We start from the raw sequence: 12,802 nt of genomic DNA on the forward strand, positions 1-12,802 counted from the left end.
GGCTGCAGCAGATTTCTTTGATTCGGGGCCTTTTTCAGCTTTATTGGACAGAGCAGTGAAGATAAGTGACAGCAAAGCAGAGAGAAAGGGGGCGTGGCCCGGGTCAAAGCCAGGCCAGCTGCTCTCCACCTCGTGGTCACCTGCTCATCCTAGTGAGCTCCACCAGCAGCCCTTTCACACACTTTACACTGTCAAACACTGTGTGTGGACCTCAGCTAACAACAGGCTACATTTAAGTCTGGACTACATGCTTTTATATTGTTTTTATTCCATCAGCAGCTCAACATCATGAGCAGCTTTGACATAAAGACATCAAACTCAAGCTGACTTTAAACTACTTTTAATACAGGGGCTCAAAAACAACAACATCTTTATTATATATCAGGACACAAAGTCATTTCATCTCAAAGGGAAACAGCTTTATTTGGAATAACCAGCACTATCAACTGGTTTGGGATCTCCACCAGTTTCATGTCTTTGCAGCTTCTCCAACAAAGTTCCTGTAAAATCAGCATGTTTGTCTTTATTGGTTTGATAGTGATTGATTATTCAGTCCCAATCTGCTGTCATCTAAAGAACAAAATGATGTTTCTATGAGTCACAAAGCTCCAGATGTTGTCGGCTTCACAAAGAAAACAAAGAACTTAAACACAAAGTGTTTGGAGCCAAAATGTTCCCAAGCTGCTCTTTTTGAAATGGCAGAGGTACAGTGGTGTCTAACAGCACACTGTGGAAGGCAAACATGTTATTGTTGGATGAAACTTCATGAATCCTTTGTAGATTTGAGCTGTTGGAGCCTTTCTTTTCTCTTCAGGTGTACGGATGCTGAGGAGGCAGGTGAAGCAGGTGGAGCTGTTGTGATGCTGGCAGAGGGTGTGTCTTAGTAACTCTGTGAGGCAGAACTGGATCCAACATTGTGGATGTGTTGATGTTGGAGCCATTAAGAGTCTCTGGCCACACTGTAGGATTTCCCTTTGATCCACTGTGGGGGCATTTTGGAGTCTGTCAGTGAAACTCTTCATGTTTGTGTTTGACTCCAGTTTATAGAAACAGAGAAATGTGTCATGCTTTTGTTCGGCCTCCACAAATACACACATTTGTTCATTGGTTGGACTTTTTGGAAGGAGACACATTGAAAACCATGTTAATAAGATCTTGTTGTTTCCTGTGGATCCGACACAGAGAGTGGACTTCAGACAGAAAGCGTGGAAGAGATTTTAGAGGCCGTGTGTGGCAACAGGAAGTTTCTGTGTGTTTGCTGATCTTACATGTGGAAAACAACACGTGATGTTTGTGAAGTTCTACAATGATCATTGTTCTCACAGCATTTTGAGTGGGAACAGTTCAAACTGGGAGTAGTGGGAGTTATTTACTGATTGAAACAAGCTGAATGTTTCTGTGACGATGAAGATCAGCAGCTCAGCTGATCAATGAACTGACATCTATCAGTCGTTTCATGAGATGAAGTCATCAGCAGACATTTGTTCTGACTGTGTGATGAATGTCAGAACGTCAGGGCTCTGCTTTAGTCACTGCTTGATGATCATTGGCTCATTGTTGAATCCAGGGCCCAGTCTGACCTCTGACCTTTGCTGCAGGTCTTCTGTGTTATCTCCACTTTCATGTCTGATCTTCTACTTGTAGTCCTGTGTCTACATATACAGTGGCTTTCAAAAGTATTCGGCCCCCTTGAACTTTCCCACATTTTGTCACATTACAGCCACAAACATGAATCAATGTTATTGGACTTCCAGGTGAAAGACCAACACAAAGTGGTGCACACGTGAGAAGTGGAACGAAAATCATACATGATTCCAAACATTTTTTACAAATAAATAACTGCAAAGTGGGGTGTGCGTAATTATTCAGCCCCCTGAGTCAACACTTTGTAGAACCACCTTTTGCTGCAGTTCCAGCTGCCAGTCTTTTAGGGTCTGTCTCTACCAGCTTTGCACATCTACAGACTGAAATCTTTGCCCATTCTTCTTTGCAAAACAGCTCCAGCTCAGTCAGATTAGATGGACAGCGTTTGTGAACAGCAGAAATTGAAATTGAAATTGCAGTGAAGTCAGCTAGAAACTTACAGTGACGTGGACATCATGCAAAGACTGCCAGACTCTGTAATACTGCAAATGATCAGTGACTCAGGTTAACACTAAACTTTAAACGGCACCTCTGTGTCTCTGTGTGCTGAACGTCTAGGATTGAGTCAGGCTGCATCAGCTGAAGCTGTTATTTGTATATATCAGTATTTTTTTATTCAGGTGTGGGGAAAATACGTAAGACTGCAGTGAAGCGATGCACCAGATGAATCCCTGGCCAAAGGTATCGTACTCAAATCAGACTACTGATCCAGCCACATCAGCCTTTTGTGAGGTCTGTTTAAAGTAGACTAAAAGTGAACTGCAGGTTCCTGAGAGGTGGACTGTGAGCACAGAAACACATGTTCATACATACAGCTGCAGCAAACTTACATTAATTTTAAATAGATTTGTTACTCTGATGTCTGTCTCTGTGTTAGTCCTCTGACAGACTGGTGACCTGTCCAGGTGTGCTCTACCTACTACTGGGACAGGTTCCAGCCTCTGTAATAGAAATGTTCTGTTATTCTCATTTAAAGTGTTTAAGTGCTTATGCATATGCTTAGTTGTGACACTGTTACTGTTCAGTGAAAGTTTCTAAAACTAGATGAACTTACTTCAGCAGTTTGAGAAAACAACTCCCTTTACAGGTGCTGATAAGGCCAAGGGCACAAAACAGCACAACCATTGATGCGTTAGGTTTCATAGCGAGACACGTGAAGTGTGGTAGGATCAGTTTGTAACTTCCTCCCTCTTCCTTGGAAGGCGTAAAGGAGGAGGAGCACGACCTCTGTGGCAGCGCTGACATGACTGAACTGTGATGTTTGATGTGTGTTGGCGCAGTAATAAATAGCTTGATCACAGCTCTTTCTGTGTTGCAGACTTTATTTAAAAAATTCCACGAAACCCCCCCCCCCACTGTGAACCTGAATTGAATATTCAGAAGACATTTGTTTAAATAGTTCTACAAATCTGAGCTGTTGGTGTGTCCTTGGATTGTGTGGTAATAATATTAGAGCCTGCAATCTTTCTTACTGGATCTCTACTATGAGTCATGTTACCTGAGATTAGTTCTATGTTTACCTGTCAGCCTGGACGAATGTGCTGTGTGAAGAATGTAAATGACATCAGATCTGAACTGCTTACATCTAAGGAGCCTGTTCATATTTAATTGTAATATGAACCAATGATTTTCTGATTGATTGCTGATATATACAGTGGGGCAAAAAAGTATTTAGTCAGCCACTGATTGTCATCATTTTAGGTGGGGGAACTTGCACAGAGGTCAGTAATTTGCACCAGAGGTACACGTCAACTGTGAGAGACAGAATGTGAAAAAAAAAAAATCCATGAATCCACATGGTAGGATTTGTAAAGAATTTATTCGTAAATCAGGGTGGAAAATAAGTATTTGGTCAATAACAAAAATACAACTCAGTACTTTGTAACATAACCTTTGTTGGCAATAACAGAGGTCAAACGTTTACTATAGGTCTTTACCAGGTTTGCACACACAGTAGCTGGTATTTTGGCCCATTCCTCCATGCAGATCTTCTCGAGAGCAGTGATGTTTTGGGGCTGTCGCCGTGCAACACGGACTTTCAACTCCCGCCACAGATTTTCTATGGGGTTGAGGTCTGGAGACTGGCTAGGCCACTCCAGGACTTTCAAATGCTTCTTACGGAGCCACTCCTTTGTTGCCCGGGCGGTGTGTTTTGGATCGTTGTCATGTTGGAAGACCCAGCCTCGTTTCATCTTCAAAGTTCTCACTGATGGAAGGAGGTTTTGGCTCAAAATCTCACGATACATGGCCCCATTCATTCTGTCCTTAACACGGATCAGTCGTCCTGTCCCCTTGGCAGAAAAACAGCCCCATAGCATGATGTTTCCACCCCCATGCTTCACAGTAGGTATGGTGTTCTTGGGATGCAACTCAGTATTCTTCTTCCTCCAAACACGACGAGTTGAGTTTATACCAAAAAGTTCTACTTTGGTTTCATCTGACCACATGACATTCTCCCAATCCTCTGCTGTATCATCCATGTGCTCTCTGGCAAACTTCAGACGGGCCTGGACATGCACTGGCTTCAGCAGCGGAACACGTCTGGCACTGCGGGATTTGATTCCCTGCCGTTGTAGTGTGTTACTGATGGTGACCTTTGTTACTTTGGTCCCAGCTCTCTGCAGGTCATTCACCAGGTCCCCCCGTGTGGTTCTGGGATCTTTGCTCACCGTTCTCATGATCATTTTGACCCCACGGGATGAGATCTTGCGTGGAGCCCCAGATCGTGGGAGATTATCAGTGGTCTTGTATGTCTTCCATTTTCTGATGATTGCTCCCACAGTTGATTTTTTCACACCAAGCTGCTTGCCTATTGTAGATTCACTCTTCCCAGTCTGGTGCAGGTCTACAATACTTTTCCTGGTGTCCTTCGAAAGCTCTTTGGTCTTGGCCATGGCGGAGTTTGGAGTCTGACTGTTTGAGGCTGTGGACAGGTGTCTTTTATACAGATGATGAGTTCAAACAGGTGCCATTCATACAGGTAACGAGTGGGGGACAGAAAAGCGTCTTACAGAAGACGTTACAGGTCTGTGAGAGCCAGAGATTTTCCATGTTTGAGGTGACCAAATACTTATTTTCCACCCTAATTTACGAATAAATTCTTTACAAATCCTACCATGTGGATTCATGGATTTTTCTTTCACATTCTGTCTCTCACAGTTGAAGTGTACCTCTGGTGCAAATTACTGACCTCTGTCATCATTTTAAGTGGGGGAACTTGCACAATCGGTGGCTGACTAAATACTTTTTTGCCCCACTGTATATATATATATATATATATATATATATATATATATTTTTTTTTTTTTTTTTTTTTACATACATAGTTTTTTGTTGCCTTATGGTTCCAAGCGCTGTCACCAATCTTTGCATTTTGTTATTATTTCATGACACTTGTTTAATCAGCTACCATCTCTCCTGTGGACTTTTTAATGTCTACAGTCTCAGACCAACACAGCCCTGCCCTTCCCATATTAGATTCTTGATGAATGTGTGTTGTTGTTATTCAGCCTGGTTCAATGTGCCCCTTTTTAACTTTGAGCACCCGCCCCTTTAAACCTCTCTGCCAGAGATGGGCAGTAACGCGTTACTTGTAACGCGTTACTGTAATCTGATTACTTTTTTCAAGTAACGAGTAAAGTAAGGGATTACTATTGCAAAATCAGTAATTAGATTACCGTTACTTTCCCGTAGGAACGCTGCGTTACTGCGTTACTAAAACCGTGATTTTTTTTGCGAGAATGTCTCATGACAGTGACGTAAGCAAGTGCGACGTTGGTGACAGCAGCTGTGTGCAGATCAACAATGGATCATATATCGAGTGCGGGAGAGAGTATGAGCGTGCAGCGTTTAAAGTGTGGAAGTACTGACCTTACTTTGAGTTTGATTCCATAAAAAGTGACAAAAACATTAGCGTCCATCGTGCGTGGGAAGAAAACTTCTTTTTACAGCGAAAAAAAACCCTAAACTTCCGAGCAAGCACCGAGTAGCTACGACGTAATGGGAAACTCACAGAGACACTCGCGCGGATTCTTCAACTGACCGCAGCACACCTGCACCAGGGTAACCCTCCGCCTACCCTGCTCCTGCTTTACAGGTGAAAATAGAGCAAAAGGACCGCTGAGTCTTTGACTTTATTTATTTTCTGCTGTGTTTTACTTGCATCTGTTTGAAAGAGTGAGTGAAAACACAAAAAATATTTTATTTTATGTGCTGGAATGTGTAGAAAATAGGTTTAAATGTTAAACTAATTTATTCAATTCAGAGAATGTTGCATATAATTAAATGTTTTGCTTGATGCATAAAGTTAAAAGATTAAAACTGATAAAACAAGTTAAAAAAAGAGACTTTTCCATTTGATTACATTTTGTATGATGGATTATGTAGAAAAAGTAGAATTGGGCTGAAAGATCTATCACTTTATCACCTCTTCAGGTTGTAAATCGTGTTTTTAAAAAGTAACTAAGTAACTAAGTAACTAAGTAATTAATTACTCTTGAAAATAAGTAATCAGTAAAGTAACGGGATTACTTTTTTGGGGGAGTAATCAGTAATTAGTTACTGATTACTTTTTTCAAGTAACTTGACCAACACTGCTCTCTGCACAGCCCTGCACTGAACTCACTATCTTCTCCCTCTAACAGCCTCCACATGTTCTCACTGTAATTTCCCCTCATGAATGAATTTATGCTGCACTAATGTGAATGTTTGCAGGGAAATCAAACGCATTTCACACGCAGTACTCGAGCTGACTTACCTTTGTTTGAATGACGACTTGTACGCGCTGACTCCACAGATAAGGTACGAAAATATATCAGGCTACGTCTTCAGGGTTTCTACTCCACGGCCGTATTTCATACGGGTCCACATTTCCACTGCACGCTATTTTCTGCAAGTACCGCCGCTTCGCCTCTGGACGCAATCGGTCTCTATACAGTCCATTCTCTTTTGAGCTGCTTTTAAGCATCTTGTAATCGTCGTTCCAACACAGTGTGTTTGTTTTGATTCGTAGACCTCGAAAATGGTGCCGCGCTCCCACAATGCATTGCGGCGTGACGTCAACTCCAAAGCCCTATAGAACATGTTCTTTTTCATTGTCAAAATTATCAGGAATAAAGAAGAAAACTGATTCAAAACCTGTGGAACCTGCCAAAAAACAAGTTTTACTGCAAAGGATTTCTAGATGTGAAGGTTTTGTGGCTTTTTTCAGTTTCTAAAACAAACTCATTTGTACAGAAGGATATGAGGATGTATATGTCCGGTGGTGGGTTTTTTTCTTCTTGATTTAATGTATTCATTTATCTCTTCACTTAATCTTTCTTTATGTTTTTTTTTTTTTGATTTGGCATGAGCGATTTCCGGTCCTCACTCCAAGCCAGTTGGTGGCGGTAATGCACCACATGTTCTATCACAGCTGCGTCCGAGAGGACAGGAAACGTCTGTATGCGTCTGCAAACCAGGTAACTACACTCAGCTGAGCCTCTCTGCTAGTCGTTATTAGTTGGAGGGTTTTGCGTCACTTTCTCTCGGCTTGATAAAGGGCTGTATAGAAATCTCTGGTACGTAACACGTAACGTCATTTTTAGGGAGCGTCGCAGAGAAGTGAGGCTGTTTCTTTGTTTTTGTCGAGTTTTGATTGAAGACATGTTTCCAGTCCGTTTTTTACTCGTTTGTTTTTTCATTAATAACTTTACATTATCACAGAGAACAAGAAGGCGCTTTGTTTGTCACATTCACCTTATGTCTGTGAAGGTTCTCAGTCATCCAGGTCATCGTAGTCAAAGGAGCTTGCAAAGAAAAGCGTCTGGACTTCTTTAAGTTACTTGAAGACGTTTCACCTCTCATCCGAGAAGCTTCTTCAGTTCTAAGGTCAAATGGTGGAGAGTCCCAGATATAAACCTAGTGGGAGTGACCCCCCACAGAGGGACAAAAGGACCCCCTGATGATCCTCTAATCACCTGAGCCAAGGTGTGAAACTGGGTGTGGGTCCCAATCAGCCAGAGTTTCGGGTGAGTTCATTGTGAAACCTGGCCCCACCTTATCATGCGAATTCCTGAGGTCAGATGGCCCAGGATGTGAGTGGGCGTTAAGGCGTCTGGGAAGGATCTCAAAACTGGATTATAGATGGCAGAGAGTTGGTGTCGTAAACCCCGCCTCTGTTCAAAGATGGTCGCTCACAGTGGACATAGATGCTTCTTTCACTCCTCTTTCAAACCATCTGTCCTCTCTGTCCAAAATGTGAACATTAGCATCCTCGAAAGAGTGTCCTTTATCCTTAAGATGCAGATGGACTGCTGAGTCTTGTCCTGTGGAGGTGGCTCTTCTATGTTGGGCCATGCGCTTGTGAAGTGGCAGCCACTTGGCAGCCACAGTGATAAATGGCTGAGATGGCTGCAGCTGTACGTGTGAGGTACCTACATGTTTCAAGATGAATTTGCAGAGATGTCATGTTTGGTGCTTACAGACATCACAATGCATTTTGTGATTTCGTAGCTATTGTTGTGATATTTCGGAGCTTCCCATGATCACCGTGACAGTCATTCATTTTAACATAACCTTTCTATTCCTTTCAGGGATCCTCATTTTTTTTTTGGTGAGGAAGATCAGCAGCTGTGTCGACAGGCAACAGGTAACGGCATGCTTTTCTGTTAGTACTGTAGACCTTGGTCTGGTGCTCTTTTTTAGTTTAACACAGTATTTTCATGTGCCGAAGTGTAAAAAGCTTGTTCCAGGAGAAACAAACTTTAGTGAGTTCTGCAAAATGATTCCCACCATTGCACACTCTGTCAGCCTCCAGTGTGCCCTTTTTTTGTCCTTTAACTGAAGAAAGTCGGTAGTCAGAACATATGAGATAAGTGAGATCCTCATTTTGCCTGCTTATTTCAAGATACAACATTTTCACAAACTGCTGTAGGATAACCTTGCTATTTGTCTTTTCCAACACTTCTACATTCATCCATATTTCCTTGTCTGCTTCTTTCCAGGTGAAAAGTACCTGAAATGGGTGAAAGATTTTGTTTCCAAAAACAAAAGCATGTGCGTTCACCTGAAGAAGCCAAGTGGTGCTGACCTGTGGATAGAAGAGCTTGAGAACACCAAATACAACGGGGATGAAGTTAACGCCTGGGGAAAATTCTACCTTCCCGAGATTGTAAAAATGCAGGTTATTGGTGTGGTAAAGGGCACCTCATGTCCATGTGACGAGCTTGTGCTGATGACGCGTGAGGACAAAAAGCTGTACGGCTATGACGGAGAGGAGCTGCATCTGGTGGCTTCCAGTTTCCTGGAACTATGTGACAAAACGATAGAGTATCCAGCATCCAAGCGCTACTACAATGGAGAGGCCTTCAAAGATATGGTGAGAAGTTAGACTGCTAAGAATAAGACTGGGGATGCCTAGTGTTAGAGATCAATCACCTGAGCTTTTCTTTGTATTGTTGTGTGTTCTGTTTAGACTGAGGAGGACTGGAAAAAAGTTAAGATGAGTGATGTGGGGAGGAAACTGCAGGAAGAACATAAAAAGCTGGTAAATGAAACCCAGTCAGCGTTCGTCAGCCTAATATCATAGGTGGGTATTGGAGCTGAGTATCATCACTGATTTCTAGAACCTGTTCAATTCCAATTCACAAGGTCCCAATTAGATTCCATTTAATTCTTACTCAGAGAGTCAGAAACATTATAATTCTGATCATTTATCAGTACTGACACTTGTGAAACTTCATCAGAGGTGTGAGCATCACAGCAGATGCTTTTGTGTCAAAGTAACTGAGGATAAAACACAAAACCATGAAGCAGATTTTCCTGGCCTAGCTTTTTACAGTAGATAACCTTAAAAATATTATTCTGCAGTAGAACAAAAGCAGACGAGAACCACGACTCAACAAATGTACATTGGCTGATGCTGCTGAAGTGATTCAGAGGTTTTAATAAGAGGTTTTAATAGAGACACAGCAGAGCATTTTGCAGTTTCACTTAATTTGAAAAAATAAATAAAATTTGGTATTGAACAGCAGAAATGAGGCTGTCTTGTCGGAAGTCATTAAAAAAAAAAACGGCTGTAAACAACGGTAGACTGCTTCATAACAAGCAAGCGAATAATGCCAAAAACAGAGATTTGAGATGGGAAACGGTGTTCTTAAAGTACACTGAGAGAGGCAGAGAGCTGTGCTGTGTTGTTTTTCTGTGTGTGTTTTAATGGTGGTGGAAGCAAACCAGCAAAAGTAAGAGGGAATTCATGACAATGTTTATGTCAAGCGAAATGTGTCTTCTTTTGCTGCTGGTTTGGTTAGAGAGAGACAAAACGTGCAGCTTCAGGATCTGAGCAGCTTTCAGCACCAACGGCATCACAGCTCAGACTTGGATTCAGGATTAAGCCCTTTATGTTTGACTGTAGTGATTGTAGCTCTGTCCTTGTTATTAATCGCTTTAGTCAAACACAGCTATTGTTTGCTGGGATGTGTATATCCTTGACAGTTTGTATCTCAGAGTTATCAAAGACACTGTGGATAATCATCAAGAGATTGTTGTTCTCTTAATAATGACCTATTTGATTGTTTGTTTTTTCTTCTTCTTACAGATTCTGGTATTTGGCCAAAAGAGAGCTTCACAATTCTTGGCTTCACCTGTGGTAGAAAAATGACTAAAGTTATGCAACACTCTCTAAAATTAAAGCTATGCAACGCTTTAACATGAATGGCGAAGGAGTGCATCTCTTTCACTGTCTCTTCCTGTCCTCTTCTCAGTCTTTGTTGTGGCACCTCTGCTATGTGTTATAGAAAGCACTTGGAATCATGTTCAATACAAAAACACCAAACTCGTGGGATTGCCCTAGCAAGCAGTTGGTAAAAACTAATTAAAACTGATATATATATCAGCTTCACTTTCTAGCTGCAAAAGCACGTTTCTGCAAAAGCAAGCAGTTTCCTGTCAGCACTTTTTGGCACAGAGTGTACTCAGAGTTAGGCCTTTCTTATATAAAGCAATATAATCAGCATATAAACATTTGCAGAAATGTTTTTACTAACATGTACTAACAGAGACTTGGAGGAGAGAGACCTAATATTTAATAATCCACATTTCACTGTTTTACTCTTTGGTTCAGATGTGGATACTGTATTGTTCTTTCTTTGTGATTGTTTATGTTTAAGTTGTTTGTTGCTGGTTTTTAGTTTGTTTTTTGTCTGTTTGGAAGCTGACACAGTCTCTATGGAGATGGGTTTTTGGGGGGGTAGCAGGAGGAGAGAAGCTGCAGAGAGGCGTGTAAGACTGCAACTCTGCTTCCTGGTCCCAACTCTGGATAGTCATATTTTGGGGGGTTTAATAAACTACTACTCCATGATGTAAAGCTGAAGTATTACACAGCTTTATGAACCTCCTGTTATCCTGGTAGACGAGTACAGCAATAAATCTTTTACTTGAACATCTTCTGGCTCCAATAAGCTTTGAAATGTGACCATGAAGTTAGAGACACACTGACTGAAACCCACAGCTGTGACTGTGGATCACATCCACACACAGTGTAGCTGCTGTCTCTGTGTGAGGTCTGTGTATATATGTATATACAGTGAACAAAAATATAAACGCAACACCTTTGTTTTTGCTCCCATTCCCCATGGGATGGACGTAGAGACCTAAAATTCATTCCAGATACACAATATAACCATCCCTCCCAAACAGTGGTCACAAATCAGTCCAAATGTGTGGTAGTGGGCACATCTGCTATATTGAGATAATCCATCCCACCTCACAGGTGTGCCACATCAGGATGCTGGTCTGACATCATGAGTAGTGCACAGGTGTACCTCAGACTGCCCACAACAAAAGGCCACCCTGGAATGTGCAGTTTTTTGCGCTATTGGGGGTCTGGGGACCCAGAACCGGTCAGTATCTGGTGTGACCACCATTTGCCTCATGCAGTGCAACACATCGTCGCATGGAGTCTATCAGATTGTCAATTGTGGCCTGTGGAATGTTGGTCCACTCCACTTCAATGGCTGTGCGAGGTTGTTGGATATTCGTGGGAACTGGTACACGCTGTCGTATACGCCGGTCAAGCACATCCCGAACATGCTCAATGGGTGACATGTCCGGTGAGTATGCTGGCCATGCAAGAACTGGGACATTCTCAGCTGCCATCTGCCCTGAACAATGTGAACCATGATTCATCCGTGAAGCGCACACCTCTCCAACGTGCCAGACGCCATCGAATGTGAGCATTTGCCCACACAAGTCTGTTACGGCGACGAGCTGGAGTCAGGTCAAGACCCCGATGAGGACGACGGGCATGCAGTTGAGCGTCCCTGAGACGGTTTCTGACAGTTTGTGCAGAAATTGTTTGGTTGTGCAAACCAATTGTTCCAGCAGCTGTCTGGGTGGCTGGTCTCAGACGATCTTGGAGGTGAACCTGCTGGATGTGAAGGTCCTGGGCTGGTGTGGTTACACGAGGTCTGCGGTTGTGAGGCCGGTTGGATGTGCTGCCATATTCTCTGAAACGCCTGTGGAGACGGCTTATGGTTGAGAAATGAACATTCAATGCACGGGCGACAGATCTGGTTGACATTCCTGCTGTCAGCATGCCAATTGCACGCTCCCTCATTGCTTGTGGCATCTGTGGCATTTTGCTGTGAGACAAAACTGCACATTCCAGGGTGGCCTTTTGTTGTGGGCAGTCTGAGGTACACCTGTGCACTACTCATGATGTCAGATCAGCATCCTGATGTGGCACACCTGTGAGGTGGGATGGATTATCTCAATATAGCAGATGTGCCCACTACCACACATTTGGACTGATTTGTGACCACTGTTTGGGAGGGATGGTTATATTGTGTATCTGGAATGAATTTTAGGTCTCTACGTCCATCCCATGGGGAATGGGAGCAGTAACAAAGGTGTTGCGTTTATATTTTTGTTCAGTGTATTTATGCTTATATTCATATTCTCTTATTCCCCTTTATTTGATATCCTAATTCTGTGCTGTGTAAAAATTTGTCGGTGTTCTGCTGCTACAAACTGGATTCCCTGGAGGATAAACATGAGGGATTCATAAAGTTCTATCTCTCTGTTAAAATCCCCCAAAATAAATGAAATGTGAATTTCAGGCAGACATGTTTTTAAAAGAGTCACTTTAGAATAGAATAGAATAGAATAGAATAGAATAGAA

The 12,802-nt window shown here is 42.4% G+C and overlaps 1 long non-coding RNA gene across 1 annotated transcript; it reads left to right on the top strand.

The window, feature by feature from the left end:
* The first annotated feature begins 8,754 nt into the window (after window positions 1–8,754).
* LOC146679756 (uncharacterized) lies at window positions 8,755–10,330 on the top strand. Its single transcript, XR_014918518.1, has 2 exons — window positions 8,755–9,211; window positions 10,220–10,330. It is a non-coding gene; the product is annotated as an uncharacterized LOC146679756 (long non-coding RNA).
* The last annotated feature ends 2,472 nt before the right edge of the window (window positions 10,331–12,802 follow it).

Source organism: Copadichromis virginalis, unplaced genomic scaffold, assembly GCF_057382275.1.
Source record: "Copadichromis virginalis isolate Kocher_CV1m ecotype Utaka unplaced genomic scaffold, C_Virginalis_male_GT1.1 unmapped_scaffold_1, whole genome shotgun sequence".
Lineage (NCBI taxonomy): Eukaryota > Metazoa > Chordata > Actinopteri > Cichliformes > Cichlidae > Copadichromis > Copadichromis virginalis.